We start from the raw sequence: 20,465 nt of genomic DNA on the forward strand, positions 1-20,465 counted from the left end.
GGAAAGCGGAGAATGCAGCATCAAACAGCGGTTTACCGCCCTTCACTGGGCTGCAAAATGCCACCGTTCGAGACAACGCTCCCCGTGCTCCGAACAGCAGCCTCATAAGATGCTTCATCTCAGCTTCCTGAGTTCGAGCCCCAGCTTGCACGAACACTTCTTCACTGGAAACACCATTAATTATCTGATTGCCACGTTTTGCATCATGAAAGTAATCCTAACCGATAATTATATAATCATAGAGGTTTACAGCATGGAAGGAGTCATTTAAGCCTATCGTATCTGCACCGGCCAACAAATGCCCAGTTTTAGGTGTGTACCCCTGCACCTTATTGCATTTCATGTGCACATCTAAGAACTGGTTAAATGTGGTGAGGGTTTCTGCCTGCACCACATTTCAGGCAGTGAGTTTGAGACCCTCACACACATCTGCATGCAGAATGTTCACTTCAAATCCCTTTTAACACTTACACTAATTACTTTTAAATTATGCAGCCTGGTTGTTGACCACTCCACTCTGTGAAATAGACCCTTTTCATCAACAATATCTAGGCCCCTCCTATTTTTATAAACCTCAAAGCTGTCGCCCATCAGCCTCCTCTGTTCCAAGGAAAACAAACCCATCCTATCCAATCTGTCCTCATAGCAAAGTTGCTCCACTCCCGGCAACATCTACGTAAATCTCCTCTGTACCCTCTCCAGCGTATTCACGTTCTTCCTTCAATGCGGTGACCAGAACTGCACGCAGTACTCCAGCTGTGGCCTAACCAGAATTTTATACAGTTCTAGCCTAACCCACTTGCTGTTCTGTTCCTTGCTTCTGCCAATAAATGCAACCATTCCATATGACTTCTTAATCAACTTTTCCAACTGGTCAGCTACCTTCGGGGATCTGTGGACAAGCAATCCCAGTTACCTTTGTTCCTCTACACTTCTCAATGTCATACCAGTTGATGTGTATTCCCTTTCCTTGTTAGCCCTCCACAAATGCGCGATCTCTCACATCTCTGGATTAAATTCAATTTGCCACTGCTCTACCCCCTTATCAGTTGATTGATATCTTCCTGGAGTCTCCAGCTTTCTTCTTCATTATCAACCACACTGCCTATTTTAATAACACCTGAAAACTTCGTAATCATAACACCTATATTCAAGTTTAGATCATTGATAAATACCATAAAAAGCAATGGATCTGGCACTGAAAACTGTGGAACCCCACTGGAAACATCCTTCCAGTCACAAAAACACCCATCAAACATTACCCTTAGCTTCCTGCCTCTGTGCCAAATTTGGATCCAATTTGCCACTTCGCCCTGAATCACATGGGCTTTTACTTAGAAAATGCATAATCATTAAATGTTATCCTGCCTTCATGGGAAAACATCATTAATTGACTGATGATCTTCATTTGCACAACTAAAGAAATGTTAACTGAAGGAGAGTCCTTAATTGAATAACTTATCTGTGCTCTGCACTTTACCTCTGAATCCATAAACCATTTTGGACACTGTGCTTTAGAAGTCTGTTTCCAAATGTTCCTTGCTGGTAACATGTACATGGGATGTTGGAAACAATGAGATAGACTGTAGTGCAAGGGACTGGTTATTGTGAAACAGCAAAGAAAATATACATTCTGGAAGAATACCATCGAAAAGAAGTGTGGCCCTAACAGCCAAAAAGAAGATGAAGTGCTGAGCCCTTTTCAGCAAAAAATTCTTTTCCCAAACATTTCTCTGACCGAATCTTCACAAAACAAAAATGATGCTTTTAAAGTCATTAAACCCGAATTTTCGTGCACCCGAATCTTCTGAATCAGATGCCTCTCGTTGTGCCGACTGAATCCATGTCCCTTTCAATATTCTGCTGACATGCACACTATTAAATGTGCCACTAACTTATAGAATCAAAGAATAAGGGAATGGTTGCAACCCGTCGAGCCCATGCCAACTCTCAACAAGTCTCACTCCCCTGTCATTTACCCGCAGCTGTGCAATTTCTTTCAGTCGGATACTTATACAACTCCGTTTTAAAAGATAAGATTGAGTCTGACTCCACCGCCCTTTAGAGAAGTGTATTCCAGATTCTAACCACTTGCTGAGGAATGGCCACTCCTGTTCCTATGTATAAAGGCAGAGAAACACGGGATCAATTCCTGCCACACTCACAACCTTGCTAAATCTCGCACCGTTATTCTCTTCTCCTGACACAAGCTCCAGAAGTGTCGTCCAGCTGTTGAGGTTAACGCTCTGGTTATGTTCCCAACAATGTTACTGCCACAGCGTTTCCGTAGTGTAGTGGTTATCACGTTCGCCTAACACGCGACAGGTCCCCGGTTCGAAACCGGGCGGAAACATTATGCAAACGTGTTCAATTAATGATAAGATAAAATTAAATCATTCATATTAGTGGTTCAATGTTAACAGAGTGCAGTGTCTCACGATGATGTTCCATTTGCTGATTTCTCTCTGCAGTTCTGTTCACACTCAAATTCTGCACAGTGTCTCTCACTCCCTCCCGTTTCCAGCCCTGACGCTGGAGAAACCATATCTCAAAGCTGCACATTCCGTGCATTCAGGTCAGCTGTGAGAGATTATTAAAGGATCCTGCCATGCCACCACGCTTCACAACAGAAAATTATAGCCACAAACAAACCCATCGACTAATCGCTCTTTCCCAGCTCCAGAGTGAGTGAGGGCGGGACAAGCCCTAACTTCCGCTCCCACACTCTCCAATCAGCCGCTGCCTTGCGGAAAGCCTAGAATGCAGCATCAAACAGCGGTTTACCGCCCTTCACTGGGCTGCAAAATGCCAGCGTTCGAGAGAACGCTCCCCGTACACCGAACAGCAGCCTCATAAGATGCTTCATCTCAGCTTCCTGAGTTCGAGCCCCAGCTTGCACGAACACTTCTTCAATGGAAACACCATTAATTATCTGATTGCCACGTTTTGCATCATGAAAGTAATCCTAACCGATAATTATATAATCATAGAGGTTTACAGCATGGAAGGAGTCATTTAAGCCCATCCTATCTGCACCGGCCAACAAATGCCCAGTTTTAGTTGTGTACACCTGCACCTTATTGCATTTCATGTGCACATCTAAGAACTGGTTAAATGTAGTGAGGGTTTCTGCCTGCACCACACTTTCAGGCAGTGAGTTTCAGACCCCCACAAACATCTGCATTCAGAATGTTCACTTCAAGTCCCCTTTAACACTTACACTAATTACTTTTATATTATGCAGCCTGGTTGTTGACCACTCCACTATGTGAAATAGACCCTTTTAATCAACAATATCTAGGCCCCTCCTATTTTTATACACCTCAATGCTGTCGCCCATCAGCCTCCTCTGTTCCAAGGAAAACAAACCCATCCTATCCAATCTGTCCTCATAGCAAAGTTGCTCCACTCCCGGCAACATCTACGTAAATCTCCTCTGTACCCTCTCCAGCGTATTCACGTTCTTCCTTCAATGCGGTGACCAGAACAGCACGCAGTACTCCAGCTGTGGCCTAACCAGAATTTTATACAGTTCTAGCATAACCCACTTGCTGTTCTGTTCCTTGCTTCTGCCAATAAATGCAACCATTCCATATGACTTCTTAACCAACTTTTCCAACTGGCCAGCTTCCTTCAGGGATCTGTGGACAAGCAATCCCAGTTACCTTTGTTCCTCTACACTTCTCAATATCATACCACTTGATGTGTATTCCCTTTCCTGGTTAGCCCTCCACAAATGCGCGATCTCTCACATCTCTCGATTAAATTCAATTTGCCACTGCTCTACCCCCTTATCAGTTGATTGATATCTTCCTGGAGTCTCCAGCTTTCTTCTTCATTATCAACCACACTGCCTATTTTAATAACACCTGAAAACTTCGTAATCATAACACCTATATTCAAGTTTAGATCATTGATAAATACCATAAAAAGCAATGGATCTGGCACTGAAAACTGTGGAACCCCACTGGAAACATCCTTCCAGTCACAAAAACACCCAGCAAACATTACCCTTTGCTTCCTGCCTCTGAGCCAAATTTTGATCCAATTTGCCACTTCGCCCTGAATCACATGGGCTTTTACTTAGAAAATGCATAATCATTAAATGTTATCCTGCCTTCATGGGAAAACATCATTAATTGACTGATGATCTTCATTTGCACAACTAAAGAAATGTTAACTGAAGGAGAGTCCTTAATTGAATAACTTATCTGTGCTCTGCACTTTACCTCTGAATCCATAAACCATTTTGGACACTGTGCTTTAGAAGTCTGCTTCAAAATGTTCCTTGCTGGTAACATGTACATGGGACGTTGGAAACAGTGAGATAGACTGTAGTGCAAGGGACTGGTTATTGTGAAACAGCAAAGAAAATATACATTCTGGAAGAATACCATCGAAAAGAAGTGTGGCCCTAACAGCCAAAAAGAAGATGAAGTGCTGAGCCCTTTTCAGCAAAAAATTATTTTCCCAAACATTTCTCTGACCGAATCTTCACAAAACAAAAATGATGCTTTTAAAGGCATTAAACCCGAATTTTCGTGCACCCGAATCTTCTGAATCAGATGCCTCTCGTTGTGCCGACTGAATCCATGTCCCTTTCAATATTCTGCTGACATGCACACTATTAAATGTGCCACGAACTTATAGAATCAAAGAATAAGGGAATGGTTGCAGCCCGTCGAGCCCATGCCAACTCTCAACAAATCTCACTCCCCTGTCATTTACCCACAGCTGTGCAATTTTTTTCATTCGGATACTTATCCAACTCCGTTTTGAAAGTTAAGATTGAGTCTGACTCCACCGCCCTTTAGAGAAGTGTATTCCAGATTCTATCCACTTGCTGAGGAATGGCCACTCCTGTTCCTATGTATAAAGGCAGAGAATCACGGGATCAATCCCTGCCACACTCACCACCTAGCTAAATATAGCACCGTTATTCGATTCTCGTGACACAAGCTCCAGAAGTCCAGCTGTTGAGGTTAAAGCTCTGGTTATGTTCCCAACAACGTTACTGCAACAGCGTTTCCGTAGTGTAGTGGTTATCACGTTCGCCTAACACGCGAAAGGTCCCCGGTTCGAAACCGGGCGGAAACATTATGCAAACGTGTTCAATTAATTGTTAGATAAAATTAAATCATTCATATTAGTGGTTCAATGTTAACAGAGTGCAGTGTCTCACGATGCTGTTCCATTTGCTGATTTCTCTCTACAGTTCTGTTCACACTCAAATTCTACACAGTGTCTCTCACGCCCTCCCGTTTCCAGCCCTGACGCTGGAGAAACCATATCTCAAAGCTGCACATTCCGTGCATTCAGGTCAGCTGTGAGAGATTATTGAAGCATCCTGCCACGCCACCACGCTTCACAACAGAAAATTAAAGCCACAAACAAACCCATCGACTAATCGCTCTTCCCCAGCTCCAGAGTGAGTGAGGGCGGGACAAGCCCTAACTTCCGCTCCCACACTCTCCAATCAGCCGCTGCCGGCGGAAAGCGGAGAATGCAGCATCAAACAGCGGTTTACCGCCCTTCACTGGGCTGCAAAATGCCACCGTTCCAGACAACGCTCCCCGTACACCGAACAGCAGCCTCATAAGATGCTTCATCTCAGCTACCTGAGTTCGAGCCCCAGCTTGCACGAACACTTCTTCACTGGAAACACCATTAATTATCTGATTGCCACGTTTTGCATCATGAAAGTAATCCTAACCGATAATTATATAATCATAGAGGTTTACAGCATGGAAGGAGTCATTTAAGCCCATCGTATCTGCACCGGCCAACAAATGCCCAGTTTTATGTATGCACCCCTGCATCTTATTGCATTTCATGTGCACATCTAAGAACTTGTTAAATGTGGTGAGGGTTTCTGCCTGCTTCAAAATGTTCATTGCTGGTAACATGTACATGGGACTTTGGAAACAGTGAGATAGACTGTAGTGCAAGGGACTGTTTATTGTGAAACAGCAAAGAAAATATACATTCTGGAAGAATACCATCGAAAAGAAGTGTGACCCTAACAGCCAAAAAGAAGATGAAGTGCTGAGTCCTTTTCAGCAAAAAATTCTTTTCCCAAACATTTCTCTGACCGAATCTTCACAAAACAAAAATGATGCTTTTAAAGTCATTAAACCGGAATTTTCGTGCACCCGTATCTTCTGAATCAGATGCCTCTCGTTGTGCCGACTGAATCCATGTCCCTTTCAATATTCTGCTGACATGCACACTATTAAATGTGCCACTAACTTATAGAATCAAAGAATAAGGGAATGGATGCAGCCCGTCGAGCCCATGCCAACTCTCAACAAATCTCACGCCCCTGTCATTTACCCACAGCTGTGCAATTTTTTTCATTCGGATACTTATCCAAATCTGTTTTGAAAGATAAGATTGAGTCTGACTCCACCGCCCTTTAGAGAAGTGTATTCCAGATTCTAAACACTTGCTGAGGAATGGCCACTCCTGTTCCTATGTATAAAGGCAGAGAAACACGGGATCAATTCCTGCCACACTAACAACCTTGCTAAATGTAGCACCGTTATTCGATTCTCGTGACACAAGCTCCAGAAGTGTAGTCCAGCTGTTGAGGTTAAAGCTCTGGTTATGTTCCCAACAATGTTACTGCAACAGCGTCTCCGTAGTGTAGTGGTTATCACGTTCGCCTCACACGCGAAAGGTTCCCGCTTCGAAACCTGGCGGAAACATTATGCAAACGTGTTCAATTAATGATGAGATAAAATTAAATCATTCATATTAGTGGTTCAATATTAACAGAGTGCAGTGTCTCACGATGCTGTTCCATTTGCTGATTTCTCTCTACAGTTCTGGACACACTCAAATTCTACACAGTGTCTCTCACTCCCTCCCGTTTCCAGCCCTGACGCTGGAGAAACCATATCTCAAAGCTGCACATTCCGTGCATTCAGGTCAGCTGTGAGAGATTATTGAAGCATCCTGCCACACCACCACGCTTCACAACAGAAAATTAAAGCCACAAACAAACCCATCGACTAATCGCTCTTCCCCAGCTCCAGAGTGAGTGAGGGCGGGACAAGCCCTTACTTCCGCTCCCACACTCTCCAATCAGCCGCTGCCGGCGGAAAGCGGAGAATGCAGCATCAAACAGCGGTTTACCGCCCTTCACTGGGCTGCAAAATGCCACCGTTCGAGACAACGCTCCCCGTGCACCGAACAGCAGCCTCATAAGATGCTTCATCTCAGCTACCTGAGTTCGAGCCCCAGCTTGCACGAACACTTCTTCACTGGAAACACCATTCATTATCTGATTGCCACGTTTTGCATCATGAAAGTAATCCTAACCGATAATTATATAATCATAGAGGTTTACAGCATGGAAGGAGTCATTTAAGCCCATCGTATCTGCACCGGCCAACAAATGCCCAGTTTTATGTATGCACCCCTGCACCTTATTGCATTTCATGTGCACATCTAAGAACTTGTTAAATGTGGTGAGGGTTTCTGCCTGCTTCAAAATGTTCATTGCTGGTAACATGTACATGGGACTTTGGAAACAGTGAGATAGACTGTAGTGCAAGGGACTGTTTATTGTGAAACAGCAAAGAAAATATACATTCTGGAAGAATACCATCGAAAAGAAGTGTGGCACTAACAGCCAAAAAGAAGATGAAGTGCTGAGTCCTTTTCAGCAAAAAATTCTTTTCCCAAACATTTCTCTGACCGAATCTTCACAAAACAAAAATGATGCTTTTAAAGTCATTAAACCGGAATTTTCGTGCACCCGTATCTTCTGAATCAGATGCCTCTCGTTGTGCCGACTGAATCCATGTCCCTTTCAATATTCTGCTGACATGCACACTATTAAATGTGCCACTTACTTATAGAATCAAAGAATAAGGGAATGGATGCAGCCCGTCGAGCCCATGCCAACTCTCAACAAATCTCACGCCCCTGTCATTTACCCACAGCTGTGCAATTTTTTTCATTCGGATACTTATCCAAATCTGTTTTGAAAGATAAGATTGAGTCTGACTCCACCGCCCTTTAGAGAAGTGTATTCCAGATTCTAACCACTTGCTGAGGAATGGCCACTCCTGTTCCTATGTATAAAGGCAGAGAAACACGGGATCAATTCCTGCCACACTAACAACCTTGCTAAATGTAGCACCGTTATTCGATTCTCGTGACACAAGCTCCAGAAGTGTAGTCCAGCTGTTGAGGTTAAAGCTCTGGTTATGTTCCCAACAATGTTACTGCAACAGCGTCTCCGTAGTGTAGTGGTTATCACGTTCGCCTCACACGCGAAAGGTTCCCGCTTGGAAACCTGGCGGAAACATTATGCAAACGTGTTCAATTAATGATGAGATAAAATTAAATCATTCATATTAGTGGTTCAATATTAACAGAGTGCAGTGTCTCACGATGCTGTTCCATTTGCTGATTTCTCTCTGCAGTTCTGTACACACTCAAATTCTACACAGTGTCTCTCACTCCCTCCCGTTTCCAGCCCTGACGCTGGAGAAACCATATCTCAAAGCTGCACATTCCGTGCATTCAGGTCAGCTGTGAGAGATTATTAAAGGATCCTGCCACGCCACCACGCTTCAAAACAGAAAATTAAAGCCACAAACAAACCCATCGACTAATCGCTCTTTCCCAGCTCCAGAGTGAGTGAGGGCGGGACAAGCCCTAACTTCCGCTCCCACACTCTCCAATCAGCCGCTGCCGGCGGAAAGCGGAGAATGCAGCATCAAACAGCGGTTTGCTTCTCTTCACTGGGCTGCAAAATGCCAGCGTTCGAGACAACGCTCCCCGTACACCGAACAGCAGCCTCATAAGATGCTTCATCTCAGCTTCCTGAGTTCGAGCCCCAGCTTGCACGAACACTTCTTCACTGGAAACACCATTAATTATCTGATTGCCACGTTTTGCATCATGAAAGTAATCCTTACCGATAATTATATAATCATAGAGGTTTACAGCATGGAAGGAGTCATTTAAGCCCATCGTATCTGCACCGGCCAACAAATGCCCAGTTTTAGGTGTGTACCCCTGCACCTTGTTTCATTTCATGTGCACATCTAAGAACTTGTTAAATGTGGTGAGGGTTTCTGCCTGCACCACACTTTCAGGCAGTGAGTTTGAGACCCCCACAAACATCTGTATGCAGAATGTTCACTTCAAATCCCCTTTAACCCTTACACTAATTACTTTTAAATTATGCAGCCTGGTTGTTGACCACTCCACTATGTGAAATAGACCCTTTTAATCAACAATATCTAGGCCCCTCCTGTTTATATACACCTCAATGCTGTCGCCCATCAGCCTCCTCTGTTCCAAGGAAAACAAACCCATCCTATCCAATCTGTCCTCATAGCAAAGTTGCTCCATTCCCGGCAACATCTACATAAATCTCCTCTGTACCCTCTCCAGCGTATTCACGTTCTTCCTTCAATGCGGTGACCAGAACTGCACGCAGTACTCCAGCTGTGGCCTCACCAGAATTTTATACAGTTCTAGCATAACCCACTTGCTGTTCTCTTCCTTGCTTCTGCCAATAAATGCAACCATTCCATATGACTTCTTAACCAACTTTTCCAACTGGCCAGCTACCTTCAGGGATCTGTGGACAAGCAATCCCAGTTACCTTTGTTCCTCTACACTTCTCAATGTCATACCAGATGATGTGTATTCCCATTCCTTGTTAGCCCTCCACAAATGCGCGATCTCTCACATCTCTGGATTAAATTCCATTTGCTACTGCTCTACCCTCTTATCAGTTGATTGAAAGCTTCCTGGAGTCTCCAGCTTTCTTCTTCATTATCAACCACACTGCCTATTTTAATAACACCTGAAAACTTCGTAATCATAACACCTATATTCAAGTTTACATCATTGATAAATACCATAAAAAGCAATGGATCTGGCACTGACAACTGTGGAACCCCACTGGAAACATCCTTCCAGTCACAAAAACACCCATCAAACATTACCCTTTGCTTCCTGCCTCTGAGCCAAATTTGGATCCAATTTGCCACTTCGCCCTGAATCACATGGGCTTTTACTTAGAAAATGCATAATCATTAAATGTTATCCTGCCTTCATGGGAAAACATCATTAATTGACTGATGATCTTCATTTGCACAACTAAAGAAATGTTAACTGAAGGAGAGTCCTTAATTGAATAACTTATCTGTGCTCTGCACTTTACCTCTGAATCCATAAACCATTTTGGACACTGTGCTTTAGAAGTCTGCTTCAAAATGTTCCTTGCTGGTAACATGTACATGGGACGTTGGAAACAGTGAGAGAGACTGTAGTGCAAGGGACCGGTTATTGTGAAACAGAAAAGCAAATATACATTCAGGAAGAATACCATCGAAAAGAAGTGTGGCCCTAACAGCCAAAAAGAAGATGAAGTGCTGAGCCCTTTTCAGCAAAAAATTATTTTCCCAAACACTTCTCTGACCGAATCTTCACAAAACAAAAATGATGCTTTTAAAGTCATTAAACCCGAATTTTAGTGCACCCGAATCTTCTGAATCAGATACCTGTCGTTGTGCCGACTGAATCCATGTCCCTTTCAATATTCTGCTGACATGCACACTATTAAATGTTCCACTAACTTATACAATCAAAGAATAAGGGAATGGTTGCAGCCCGTCGAGCCCATGCCAAATCTCAACAAGTCTCACTCCCCTGTCATTTACCCACAGCTGTGCAATTTGTTTCATTCGGATACTTATCCAACTCCGTTTTGAAAGATAAGATTGAGTCTGACTCCACCGCCCTTTAGAGCAGTGTATTCCAGATTCTAACCACTTGCTGAGGAATGGCCACTCCTGTTCCTATGTATAAAGGCAGAGAAACACGGGATCAATTCCTGCCACACTCACAACCTTGCGAAATATAGCACCGTCATTCTATTCTCGTGACACAAGCTCCAGAAGTGTAGTCCAGCTGTTGAGGTTAAAGCTCTGGTTATGTTCCCAACCATGTTAATGGCACAGCGTTTCCGTACTGTAGTCGTTGTCACGTTCGCCTCACATTCGAAACCGGGTGGAAACATTATGCAAACGTGTTCAATTAATGATTCGATAAAATTAAATCATTCATATTAGTGGTTCAATATTAACAGAGTGAAGTGTCTCACGATGCTGTTCCATTTGCTGATTTCTCTCTGCAGTTCTGTCCACACTCAAATTCTACACAGTGTTTCTCACTCCCTCCCGTTTCCAGCCCTGACGCTGGAGAAACCATATCTCAAAGCTGCACATTCCGTGCATTCAGGTCACTTGTGAGAGATTATTAAAGGATCCTGCCACGCCACCACGCTTCACAACAGAAAATGAAAGCCACAAACAAACCCATCGACTCATCGCTCTTCCCCAGCTCCAGAGTGAGTGAGGGCGGGACAAGCCCTAACTTCCGCTCCCACACTCTCCAATCAGCCGCTGCCGGCGGAAAACGGAGAATGCAGCATCAAACAGAGGTTTACCGCCCTTCACTGGGCTGCAAAATGCCACCATTCGAGACAACGCTCCCCGTACACCGAACAGCAGCCTCATAAGATGCTTCATCTCAGCTTCCTGAGTTCGAGCCCCAGCTTGCACGAACACTTCTTCAATGGAAACACCATTAATTATCTGATTGCCACGTTTTGCATCATGAAAGTAATCCTAACCGATAATTATATAATCATAGAGGTTTACAGCATGGAAGGAGTCATTTAAGCCCATCGTATCTGCACCGGCCAACAAATGCCCAGTTTTAGGTGTGTAGCCCTGCACCTTATTGCATTTCATGTGCACATCTAAGAACTTGTTAAATGTGGTGAGGGTTTCTGCCTGCACCACACGTTCAGGCAGTGAGTTTGAGACCCCCACAAACATCTGCATGCAGAATGTTCACTTCAAATCCCCTTTAACCCTGAAACTAATTACTTTTAAATTATGCAGCCTGGTTGTTGACCACTCCACTATGTGAAATAGACCCTTTTAATCAACAATATCTAGGCCCCTCCTATTTTTATACACCTCAATGCTGTCGCCCATCAGCCTCCTCTGTTCCAAGGAAAACAAACCCATCCTATCCAATCTGTCCTCATAGCAAAGTTGCTCCACTCCGGCAACATCTACGTAAATCTCCTCTGTACCCTCTCCAGCGTATTCACGTTCTTCCTTCAATGCGGTGACCAGAACTGCACGCAGTACTCCAGCTGTGGCCTAACCAGAATTTTATACAGTTCTAGCATAACCCACTTGCTGTTCTGTTCCTTGCTTCTGCCAATAAATGCAACCATTCCATATGACTTCTTCACCAACTTTTCCAACTGGCCAGCTACCTTCAGGGATCTGTGGACAAGCAATCCCAGTTACCTTTGTTCCTCTACACTTCTCAATGTCATACCAGTTGATGTGTATTCCCTTTCCTTGTTAGCCCTCCACAAATGCACGATCTCTCACATCTCTGGATTGAATTACATTTGCCGCTGCTCTACCCCCTTATCAGTTGATTGATATCTTCCTGGAGTCTCCAGCTTTCTTCTTCATTATCAACCACACTGCCTATTTTAATAACACCTGAAAACTTTGTAATCATAACACCTATATTCAACTTTAGATCATTGATAAATACCATAAAAAGCAATGGATCTGGCACTGACAACTGTGGAACCCCACTGGAAACATCCTTCCAGTCACAAAAACACCCATCAAACATTACCCTTTGCTTCCTGCCTCTGAGCCAAATTTGGATCCAATTTGCCACTTTGCCCTGAAACACATGGGCTTTTACTTAGAAAATGCATAATCATTAAATGTTATCCTGCCTTCATGGGAAAACATCATTAATTGACTGATGATCTTCATTTGCACAAGTAAAGAAATGTTAACTGAAGGAGAGTCCTTAATTGAATAACTTATCTGTGCTCTGCACTTTACCTCTGAATCCATAAACCATTTTGGACACTGTGCTTTAGAAGTGTGCTTCAAAATGTTCATTGCTGGTAACATGTACATGAGACGTTGGAAACAGTGCGAGAGACTGTAGAGTAAGGGACCGGTTATTTTGAAACAGCAAAGCAAATATACATTCAGGAAGAATACCATCGAAAATAAGTGTGGCCATAACAGCCAAAAAGAAGATGAAGTGCTGAGCCCTTTTCAGCAAAAAATTATTTTCCCAAACATTTCTCTGACCGAATCTTCACAAAACAAAAATGATGCTTTTAAAGTCATTAAACCCGAATTTTAGTGCACCCGAATCTTCTGAATCAGATACCTGTCGTTGTGCCGACTGAATCCATGTCCCTTTCAATTATCTGCTGACATGCACACTATTAAATGTTCCACTAACTTATAGAATCAAAGAATAAGGGAATGGTTGCAGCCCGTCGAGCCCATGCCAACTCTCAACAAGTCTCACTCCCCTGTCATTTACCCACAGCTGTGCAATTTGTTTCATTCGGATACTTATCCAACTCCGTTTTGAAAGATAAGATTGAGTCTGACTCCACCGCCCTTTAGAGCAGTGTATTCCAGATTCTAACCACTTGCTGAGGAATGGCCACTCCTGTTCCTATGTATAAAGGCAGAGAAACACGGGATCAATTCCTGCCACACTCACAACCTTGCTAAATATAGAACCGTCATTCTATTCTCGTGACACAAGCTCCAGAAGTGTAGTCCAGCTGTTGAGGTTAAAGCTCTGGTTATGTTCCCCACGGTGTTACTGCCACGGCGTTTCCGTAGTGTAGTGGTTATCACGTTCGCCTAACATGCGCAAGGTGCCCGGTTCGAAACCGGGCGGAAGCATTATGCAAACGTGTTCAATTAATGATTAGATAAAATTAAATCATTCATATTAGTGGCTCAATATTAACAGAGTACAGTAGCTCACGATGCTTTTCCATTTGCTGATTTCTCTCTACAGTTCTGTACACTCTCAAATTCTGCACAATGTCTCTCACTCCCTCCCGTTTCCAGCACTGACGCTGGAGAAACCATATCTCGAAGCTGCACATTCCGTGCATTCAGGTCAGCTGTGAGAGATTATTAAAGGATCCTGCCATGCCGCCACGCTTCACAACAGAAAATTCAAGCCACAAACAAACCCATCGACTAATCGCTATTCCCCAGCTCCAGAGTGAGTGAGGGCGGGACAAGCCCTAACTTCCGCTCCAACACTCTCCAATCAGCCGCTGCCGGCGGAAAGCGGAAAATGCAGCATCAAACAGCGGTTTACCGCCCTTCGTTGGGCTGCAAAATGCCACCGTTCGAGACAACGCTCCCCGTGCACCGAACAGCAGCCTCATAAGATGCTTCATCTCAGCTTCCTGAGTTCGAGCCCCAGTCTTGCACGAACACTTCTTCACTGGATACACCATTAATTATCTGATTGCCACGTTTTGCATCATGAAAGTAATCCTAACCGATAATTTCTAATCATAGAGGTTTACAGCTTGGAAGGAGTCATTTTGAGCCCATCGTATCTGCACCGGCCAACAAATGCCCAGTTTGAGGCGTGTACCCCTGCACCTTATTGCATTTCATGTGCACATCTAAGAACTTGTTAAATGTGGTGATGGTTTCTGCCTGCACCACACTTTCAGGCAGTGAGTTTGAGACCCTCACAAACATCTGCATGCAGAATGTTCACTTCAAATCCCCTTTAACCCTGACACTAATTACTTTTAAATTATGCAGCCTGGTTGTTGACCACTCCACTCTGTGAAATAGAACCTTTCAATCGACAATATCTAGGCCCCTCCTATTTTTATAAACCTCAATGCTGTCGCCCTTCAGTCTCCTCTGTTCCAAGGAAAACAAACCCATCCAATCCAATCTGTCCTCATAGCAAAGTTGCTCCACTCCCGGCAACATCTACGTAAATCTCCTCTGTACCCTCTCCAGCGTATTCACGCCCTTCCTTCAATGCGGTGACTAGAACTGCACGCAGTACTCCAGCTGTGGCCTAACCAGAATTTTATACAGTTCTAGCATAACCCACTTGCTGTTCTGTTCCTTGCTTCTGCCACCCATTCCATATGACTTCTTAACCAACTTTTCCAACTGGCCAGCTACCTTCAGGGATCTGTGGACAAGCAATCCCAGTTACCTTTGTTCCTCTACACTTCTCAATGTCATACCAGTTGATGTGTATTCCCTTTCCTTGTTAGCCCTCCACAAATGCGCGATCTCTCACATATCTGGATTAAATTCCATTTGCTACTACTCTACCCTCTTATCAGTTGATTGATATCTTCCTGGAGTCTCCAGCTTTCTTCTTCATCATCAACCACACTGCCTATTTTAATAACACCTGAAAACTTCGGAATCATAACACCTATATTCAAGTTTAGATCATTGATAAATACCATAAAAAGCAATGGATCTGGCACTGAAAACTGTGGAACCCCACTGGAAACATCCTTCCAGTCACAAAAACACCCATCAAACATTACCCTTTGCTTCCTGCCTCTGAGCCAAATTTGGATCCAATTTGCCACTTCGCCCTGAATCACATGGGCTTTTACTTAGAAAATGCATAATCATTAAATGTTATCCTGCCTTCATGGGAAAACATCATTAATTGACTGATGATCTTCATTTCCACAACTAAAGAAATGTTAACTGAAGGAGAGTCCTTAATTGAATAACTTATCTGTGCTCTGCACTTTACCTCTGAATCCATAAACCATTTTGGACACTGTGCTTTAGAAGTCTGCTTCAAAATGTTCCTTGCTGGTAACATGTACATGGGACGTTGGAAACAGTGAGAGAGACTGTAGTGCAAGGGACCGGTTATTGTGAAACAGCAAAGCAAATATACATTCAGGAAGAATACCATCAAAAAGAAGTGTGGCCCTAACAGCCAAAAAGAAGATGAAGTGCTGAGCCCTTTTCAGCAAAAAATTATTTTCCCAAACATTTCTCTGACCGAATCTTCACAAAACAAAAATGATGCTTTTAAAGTCATTAAACCCGAATTTTAGTGCACCCGAATCTTCTGAATCAGATACCTGTCGTTGTGCCGACTGAATCCATGTCCCTTTCAATATTCTGCTGACATGCACACTATTAAATGTTCCACTAACTTATAGAATCAAAGAATAAGGGAATGGTTGCAGCCCGTCGAGCCCATGCCAACTCTCAACAAGTCTCACTCCCCTGTCATTTACCCACAGCTGTGCAATTTGTTTCATTCGGATACTTATCCAACTCCGTTTTGAAAGATAAGATTGAGTCTGACTCCACCGCCCTTTAGAGCAGTGTATTTCAGATTCTAACCACTTTCTGAGGAATGGCCACTCCTGTTCCTATGTATAAAGGCAGAGAAACACGGGATCAATTCCTGCCACACTCACAACCTTGCTAAATATAGCACCGTCATTCTATTCTCGTGACACAAGCTCCAGAAGTGTCGTCCAGCTGTTGAGGTTAAAGCTCTGGTTATGTTCCCAACCATGTTAATGGCACAGCGTTTCCGTCGTGTAGTGGTTGTCACGTTCGCATCACATTCGAAACCGGGTGGAAACATAATGCAAACGTGTTCAATTAATGATCAGATAAAATTAAATCATTCATATTAGTGGTTCAATGTTAACAGAGTGCAGTGTCTCACGATGCTGTTCCATTTGCTGAATTCTCTCGACAGTTCTGTTCACACTCAAATTCGACACAGTGTCTCTCACTCCCTCCCGTTTCCAGCCCTGACGCTGGAGAAACCATATCTCAAAGCTGCACATTCCGTGCATTCAGGTCAGCTGTGAGAGATTATTAAAGGATCCTGCCACGCCACCACGCTTCACAACAGAAAATTAAAGCCACAAACAAACTCATCGACTAATCGCTCTTTCCCAGCTCCAGAGTGAGTGAGGGCGGGACAAGCCCTAACTTCCGCTCCCACACTCTCCAATCAGCCGCTGCCGGCGGAAAGCGGAGAATGCAGCATCAAACAGCGGTTTACCGGTCTTCACTGGGCTGCAAAATGTCACCGTTGGAGAGAACGCTCCCCGTACACCGAACAGCAGCCTCATAAGATGCTTCATCTCAGCTTCCTGAGTTCGAGCCCCAGCTTGCACGAACACTTCTTCACTGGAAACACCATTAATTATCTGATTGCCACGTTTTGCATCATGAAAGTAATCCTAACCGATAACTATATAATCATAGAGGTTTACAGCATGGAAGGAGTCATTTAAGCCCATCGTATCTGCACCGGCCAACAAATGCACAGTTTTAGGTGTGTACCCCTGCACCTTGTTGCATTTCATGTGCACATCTAAGAACTTGTTAAATGTGGTGAGGGTTTCTGCCTGCACCACACTTTCAGTCAGTGAGTTTGAGACCCCCACAAACATCTGTATGCAGAATGTTCACTTCAAATCCCCTTTAACCCTAACACTAATTACTTTTAATTTATGCAGCCTGGTTGTTGACCACTCCACTATGTGAAATAGACCTTTTTAATCAACAATATCTAGGCCCCTCCTATTTATATACACCTCAATGCTGTCGCCCATCAGCCTCCTCTGTTCCAAGGAAAACAAACCCATCCTATCCAATCTGTCCTCATAGCAAAGTTGCTCCATTCCCGGCAACATCTACATAAATCTCCTCTGTACCCTCTCCAGCGTATTCACGTTCTTCCTTCAATGCGGTGACCAGAACTGCACGCAGTACTCCAGCTGTGGCCTCACCAGAATTGTATACAGTTCTAGCATAACCCACTTGCTGTTCTCTTCCTTGCTTCTGCCAATAAATGCAACCATTCCATATGACTTCTTAACCAACTTTTCCAACTGGCCAGCTACCTTCAGGGATCTGTGGACAAGCAATCCCAGTTACCTTTGTTCCTCTACACTTCTCAATGTCATACCAGATGATGTGTATTCCCTTTCCTTGTTAGCCCTCCACAAATGCGCGATCTCTCACATCTCTGGATTAAATTCCATTTTCTACTGCTCTACCCTCTTATCAGTTGATTGAAAGCTTCCTGGAGTCTCCAGCTTTCTTCTTCATTATCAACCACACTGCCTATTTTAATAACACCTGAAAACTTCGTAATCATAACACCTATATTCAAGTTTAGATCATTGATAAATACCATAAAAAGCAATGGATCTGGCACTGAAAACTGTGGAACCCCACTGGAAACATCCTTCCAGTCACAAAAACACCCATCAAACATTACCCTTTGCTTCCTGCCTCTGAGCCAAATTTGGATCCAATTTGCCACTTCGCCCTGAATCACATGGGCTTTTACTTAGAAAATGCATAATCATTAAATGTTATCCTGCCTTCATGGGAAAACATCATTAATTGACTGATGATCTTCATTTGCACAACTAAAGAAATGTTAACTGAAGGAGAGTCCTTAATTGAATAACTTATCTGTGCTCTGCACTTTACCTCTGAATCCATAAACCATTTTGGACACTGTGCTTTAGAAGTCTGCTTCAAAATGTTCCTTGCTGGTAACATGTACATGGGACGCTGGAAACAGTGAGAGAGACTGTAGTGCAAGGGACCGTTTATTGTGAAACAGAAAAGCAAATATACATTCAGGAAGAATACCATCGAAAAGAAGTGTGGCCCTAACAGCCAAAAAGAAGATGAAGTGCTGAGCCCTTTTCAGCAAAAAATTATTTTCCCAAACATTTCTCTGACCGAATCTTCACAAAACAAAAATGATGCTTTTAAAGTCATTAAACCCGAATTTTAGTGCACCCGAATCTTCTGAATCAGATACCTGTCGTTGTGCCGACTGAATCCATGTCCCTTTCAATATTCTGCTGACATGCACACTATTAAATGTTCCACTAACTTACAGAATCAAAGAATAAGGGAATGGTTGCAGCCCGTCGAGCCCATGCCAAATCTCAACAAGTCCCACCCCTGTCATTTGCCCACAGCTGTGCAATTTGTTTCATTCGGATACTTATCCAACTCCGTTTTGAAAGATAAGATTGAGTCTGACTCCACCGCCCTTTAGAGCAGTGTATTCCAGATTCTAACCACTTGCTGAGGAATGGCCACTCCTGTTCCTATGTATAAAGGCAGAGAAACACGGGATCAATGCCTGCCACACTCACAACCTTGCTAAATATAGCACCGCCATTCTATTCTCGTCACACAAGCTCCAGAAGTGTAGTCCAGCTGTTGAGGTTAAAGCTCTGGTTATGTTCCCAACCATGTTAATGGCACAGCGTTTCCGTAGTGTAGTCGTTGTCACGTTCGCCTCACATTCGAAACCGGGTGGAAACATTATGCAAACGTGTTCAATTAATGATTCGATAAAATTAAATCATTCATATTAGTGGTTCAATATTAACAGAGTGCAGTGTCTCACGATGCTGTTCCATTTGCTGATTTCTCTCTACAGTTCTGTCCACACTCAAATTCTACACAGTGTTTCTCACTCCCTCCCGTTTCCAGCCCTGACGCTGGAGAAACCATATCTCAAAGCTGCACATTCCGTGCATTCAGGTCACTTGTGAGAGATTATTAAAGGATCCTGCCACGCCACCACGCTTCACAACAGAAAATGAAAGCCACAAACAAACCCATCGACTCATCGCTCTTCCCCAGCTCCAGAGTGAGTGAGGGCGGGACAAGCCCTAACTTCCGCTCCCACACTCTCCAATCAGCCGCTGCCGGCGGAAAACGGAGAATGCAGCATCAAACAGCGGTTTACCGCCCTTCACTGGGCTGCAAAATGCCACCATTCGAGACAACGCTCCCCGTACACCGAACAGCAGCCTCATAAGATGCTTCATCTCAGCTTCCTGAGTTCGAGCCCCAGCTTGCACGAACACTTATTCAATGGAAACACCATTAATTATCTGATTGCCACGTTTTGCATCATGAAAGTAATCCTAACCGATAATTATATAATCATAGAGGTTTACAGCATGGAAGGAGTCATTTAAGCCCATCGTATCTGCACCGGCTAACAAATGCCCAGTTTTAGGTGTGTAGCCCTGCACCTTATTGCATTTCATGTGCACATCTAAGAACTTGTTAAATGTGGTGAGGGTTTCTGCCTGCACCACACGTTCAGGCAGTGAGTTTGAGACCCCCACAAACATCTGCATGCAGAATGTTCACTTCAAATCCCCTTTAACCCTGACACTAATTACTTTTAAATTATGCAGCCTGGTTGTTGACCACTCCACTATGTGAAATAGACCCTTTTAATCAACAATATCTAGGCCCCTCCTATTTTTATACACCTCAATGCTGTCGCCGATCAGCCTCCTCTGTTCCAAGGAAAACAAACCCATCCTATCCAATCTGTCCTCATAGCAAAGTTGCTCCACTCCGGCAACATCTACGTAAATCTCCTCTGTACCCTCTCCAGCATATTCACGTTCTTCCTTCAATGCGGTGACCAGAACTGCACGCAGTACTCCAGCTGTGGCCTAACCAGAATTTTATACAGTTCTAGCATAACCCACTTGCTGTTCTGTTCCTTGCTTC

General features: G+C 43.7%; 3 non-coding genes across 3 annotated transcripts; all 3 read left to right on the top strand.

The window, feature by feature from the left end:
* The first annotated feature begins 2,280 nt into the window (after positions 1-2,280).
* trnav-aac (transfer RNA valine (anticodon AAC)) lies at positions 2,281-2,353 on the top strand. The gene has a single exon. It is a non-coding gene; the product is annotated as a tRNA-Val (tRNA).
* A 2,671-nt stretch (positions 2,354-5,024) lies between these two features.
* On the top strand, positions 5,025-5,097 carry trnav-aac (transfer RNA valine (anticodon AAC)). The gene has a single exon. It is a non-coding gene; the product is annotated as a tRNA-Val (tRNA).
* Positions 5,098-13,723: 8,626 nt separating this feature from the next.
* On the top strand, positions 13,724-13,796 carry trnav-aac (transfer RNA valine (anticodon AAC)). Its single transcript has one exon. It is a non-coding gene; the product is annotated as a tRNA-Val (tRNA).
* The last annotated feature ends 6,669 nt before the right edge of the window (positions 13,797-20,465 follow it).

The sequence above is a fragment of the Pristiophorus japonicus genome, chromosome 3, assembly GCF_044704955.1.
Source record: "Pristiophorus japonicus isolate sPriJap1 chromosome 3, sPriJap1.hap1, whole genome shotgun sequence".
Lineage (NCBI taxonomy): Eukaryota > Metazoa > Chordata > Chondrichthyes > Pristiophoridae > Pristiophorus > Pristiophorus japonicus.